Source organism: Fukomys damarensis, unplaced genomic scaffold (assembly GCF_012274545.1).
Source record: "Fukomys damarensis isolate Sample0158 unplaced genomic scaffold, DMR_v1.0_HiC HiC_scaffold_39, whole genome shotgun sequence".
Taxonomy (NCBI): Eukaryota; Metazoa; Chordata; class Mammalia; order Rodentia; family Bathyergidae; genus Fukomys; species Fukomys damarensis.
Window position 1 is genome coordinate 83,969,576 of NW_022900951.1, and position 4,826 is coordinate 83,974,401.

A 4,826-nucleotide genomic window follows, 5' to 3' on the forward strand; every position below is an offset into this window, starting at 1 on the left:
GACTAATAATAGTATGTTATGCATCGATAGCAGCAACAGCTTTTCCAGGTTCTGCAGTCATCTGAACAAAATTATAGACATTTAGCACATTCCATTAAAAAAAAAAATAATAATATCCAGACAACAGCCAAGTTCTGTTGCTGCTGTGGTACCTGGCACCATTTTTTCTATTAGCCTCTTAATCATCATCTGGAAAGAACATTCTAGAGTAATATCATTAATGTAGCTCTGATAAAGCACGGTCCCTACTATGTATCATAAAGCAGGTACTAGATATTTTACATTCACAGGGGTATGATACAGTAGCAGTAGCAGTTTTTAAGTGAAGAGTGAGGAAGAAACTGGCTCTGCAGAGCAAGGTTGGGCCAAGTAAAAAAGGGGAAAAGCAAGATAACACCCTAGAGAAAGCAGGGCAGGTTATTGTGAAGAAAGCCACAATAGCAAGCTTTTGGCATCTGTAACCTTTTATTTTGTTTTTGGTATCAGGGATTGAACTTGGGACCTTGCAAGGCAAGCAGGGGAACCACTGAGCTAAATCCCGGCCCAATCTGTATCCTTTTAGGCTGTCAAAATCTCAAGGAAATCCACAAGAACTAAATCCAGGTCCTGAGAAGTGCTGGGATCCCACACAGGTCTAAGATTCCTATTGAAAGCTGTTCAGGTGCCAGGGATTTAGCTCAGTGGTTTTGCTGCTTGCCTCCCAAGCGCAAGGACCTGAGTTCGATCCCTGATACCAAAAAACAAAACAACAACAACGAAAAAACCACACCATAGCTGAAACCTGTTCAATCTCGTGAGAAGTCCGTGTGCAAGGCTTTGGAAACTGTTCCATGCTTGTGTTCTGGAATCTTGTAATTAGCAGGTCACGCCCACTTCCCCAGCCTGTTTTGCCACGCCCTAATCTGTCTCATTTCCCCGAGAGACACATCCGCATGATTATAGAGGGCTCAGGGAGTGGTGGTCTCTTCTATATAAACCTTCTGCAAGCTGGAAGGGGCTGTAGACCCTACTTGGGATTGTATGTTGTCCAACTACGTTGGGGTGCTGTGGCTCACTGGCTGGGTTTTAAGAGATGTCTTCCAGACGCTCACAGGAGTAGCTTTTTCCTTTTGGTCAATCTTCCAACAGTTCAAATGGGACTGGCTTTATTCTAGAAAGATGTATCTGTCTCTGCCACCTTTACTGCAGTGGGTATTGTAAGGATCACTGAGAAAAGATCCCTCCACTTTGGCTTTTATTGGTCATGTGCTACCCTCCTGTAGCTGTGAATAGGAGAAGGGAGGGTTAGAATGAACACATCTATAAGGCAGGTGCACATTTCTCATTTCCAGGTGAAGGACTGCAATCTTGAGCCTGTTAATTAAATTACTTGCTGTTCCAACTGCTGGCCTAACCTCTGAAGTGAGTGCCCCAGAGTACACTCAGTGGTTCTCTGTCCTTATAACCATAAATCAGCTCTTAGACACTGCTGCTTGAAAGAAGTGGCTTCTGTGAAGATGGTGGTGGGGTTTGTTATTGTTGGTTGGTTTTTTTGTTTTGTTTTGTTTGCAACTGAGTTTCACTATGTGGTTCATGCTGGCCTCAAACTCTCCACCTAGTCTTCCTGCCTCAGACTCTTGGAGTTTTGGGATTACAGGCATGAGCTGCTACCAAACTTGGCTTGACAGTGGTATTTTAAAAGCAAGAGGGCTATAGCTAAAGGGCTCCTTTTCTGTGCTTGCATCATTTTTTCCTTCCTTTCTCAGCACTGAAGATTGAACCCAGGGCTTTGTGCATGGTAGACAAGTACTGTACTGCTGAACTATGTCCCTAGACCTACTTCCACGTTTTGAGATCTGTTTTTCTTTCTTTTTTTTTTTTTTTTTGGTACCGGGGATTGAACTCGGGTCCTTGCGCTTGCAAGGCAGGCCACCGAACCTCTGAGCTAAATCCCCGGCCTGAGATCTGTTTTTATTGTAGGTCTTTTTTGCTGATCTTGAGACTCCATATTTAAGAATAAAGCACTTGGGAACCTGAGGCAGGAGGATCACCATGAATTCATGGCCAGCCTGGGCTACACAGCGAGACCCTGGCTCCAAAAATTAAAAAAGACCATGTCTCAAAATAAATAAATAAACCCCCCAAAAATAGAAGGAAAGAAAATTCTCTAATTTTTGTTTTTTTTTTTTTTTTTGCTGTACCAGAGATTGAACACAGGACCTTGCACTTGCTTACAAGGCAAGTGAGGTGCCACTGAGCTAAATCCCTGGCCCACTAATTTTTTTCTTTTTCTGAGTGGCATGTAACACTACACCCATCTAAAAATTCTCTAAATAATGGTAGCTAAAACTGGGTGCTCCATCGAATCTTTTTTTGGGGTATAAGGGATTGAAATCGGGATCTTGTGCTTGCGAGGCAGGCGGCAGTACCAAGTTGCCCAGGCAGAAGTTACATGATTCTCCTGCCTCAGCCTCCTTCAGTGCTATAATCAAGTGTGTACAGTACAATCTGCTCAGCTCTGAAGTTAGATGCCAGTCTCACTCATAAGATAGCTTCTTTGGGCCACTGCTCGAGCTGCTTCTGAAGAGGCCATAGATACACTGAGCTAAATCCCCGGCCCCTTGCATTGAATCTTGAGCCAAGGTTCAATCATTTCTTTTCTCAAACATTTGATTTTTTAAAAATTCTTCAATAGTTGTCTGTTGCTATGGTAATTTTTTAAATGTTGTGTGTTTGAGGTTTACAAACATGACTTTAAGGGGATACATATAGATAGTAAAATTAACATCATCTTATGTGATTACTTTTTAGCCACAAGAGCAGCTAAATCTGATTTAATGAGAATCCTTAATGTGCTATTAATACCACACTCCACATACTGTACATTAGATCTCGACTTGTTCATTGCATGTATCATTCACTATCTTCTGACTTGTCTCCCATTCTTCCCCTCTCCCATGCACCTGATAACAACTGTTTTATTCTCCATATATTTGGCTTATAATTTTTTAAGGATTCCTCATATGATGCAATCCTTTTTTCTCAGTTCTGAGGAATGAACCTAGGGCCTTCACACTGAGCTACACCCCTAACCCTCTCTTAAAATATTGAGATGGGTTCTCACTAAGTGATAAAATTGCCCTGTCAAATTTGATCCTCCTGCATCAGCCTCTCAGGATGCTAAGATTGTAGGTGGGCACCACCACGCGGGGCTGAGATCATGCAGTCTTTTTCTGTGATTTATTTCACTTAATTAAAGTCCTCCAAGTTCATTCATGCTATGGCAAGTGGCAGGATATCTTTTTCTATTACCGCTAAATACTATCTCTGCATCATTCTCTTTTTCCACTCATGTGTTGACAGACACTTACATTTTTTTCCATTTCTTGGCTGTTAGGAGTAATATGCATTTCTTTGAAATTATCTTTTGCAAAGGTGTTTGCAGGATGGCTGCAGCGGAGCTAAGATGTAATAGCACTTTCAAATCACTTGTGCAGATTTGCACTATGATCAGGCCTCTCCATTGGTCCTCAGATTGTTCTTCTGGGACAATTCTTGCCAGGGCAGATGCTTTTAGCCAACTGCAAACTTCTAATTATAAGAAAAACCTATGAAATCCCTGTTATTTGGGGGGTAAGATTGAATATCAGGTTGAATGAGAAACCAGAAGTAAGCCTAGATAGTAGTCATCAAGTCTGAAGGAAATTCTAGTGTAAGGCAATTTCCTTGTGTTTGTCATAAGTCTGATAGTACAAAACGTGACTTGCAGTCATGATTGGTTCATTTGGTAGAGAATTTATTTTTTCCAGTACTGGGAATCAAACTCAGGACCTTGCACTTGCAAGGCAGGTGCGGTGCCACTGAGCTAAATCCCCAGCCCTGGTACAGAGTTTTTAAGGTGGGGAAGATTGCTGTTTGTCTTGAATGTTTTGTGGGTGAATATGAAGAAGAGGTGAGGGATATTAGGTAATATATAGAAGCAATGATGCTTTCCTTAAAGCTTTAAGGGGTTGGGGGTTTAGCTCAGTGGTTCCACTGCTTGCCTTGCAGGCTCAAGGTCCTGAGTTTGATCCCTGGTTCCAAAAACAAACAACAAAATAGAGATTTAAGACACTGAATTCAACCTGGAAGAAGAGAAGACATGGGTGGCCAGATTCCTACTGTCTCACCTTTCCTGATATTGTGTCCTTTGTCAAGACTGAGGGTCCATGAGAAAGAAGACAGAACCTTTCTTCCTAACCACCTTCTATATTGTGCTCCCCGACTCATGTGGAATACCTGGCTTTGTTTCCTCCTGGAAGCCCGACTGGCCATAGGTTTTAAGAGTCCTAAGGAAATCTTGCCATAAAGCTTCTTAGGTCCTCTATTTGAGGACATTTCTCTCTCTTGCTATGTAGCTCTGCTCTGGAGTGAGTTTTTTACAGAGTGAACTGTAGCCAGGTGGTAGTGGTATGCGCCTGCACACCTATCCCCGTACTCTGGAGTCTGAGGCAGGAGGATCACTGAAAGTTCAAGGCCAGCCTGGGATGCATAATGAGACCCTCTCAATAGAGAGCAGGGCCATCGACTTAGCTCAGTGATACCATGCCTGCCTTACAAGTGCAAGGTCCTGAGTTCAATCTCTGGTACCACACACAACAATAAACAACAAACAGTTATAAAAGCCCGAGCCTAACCCCTGAGTTCTTGGGGTTCCTGCCTGGTGATTGAGCCCACTCTCACATGCTGCAGCCACTGTGGGGCTATCTGCAGTCAAGGGCCCTCACCACAGCTGGTGCAGTAACGTGAGGACTTTCAGCGTCCCAAACTGTGAGCCATGTAAACTTCTTTGTAAGTACCCAGCCTTA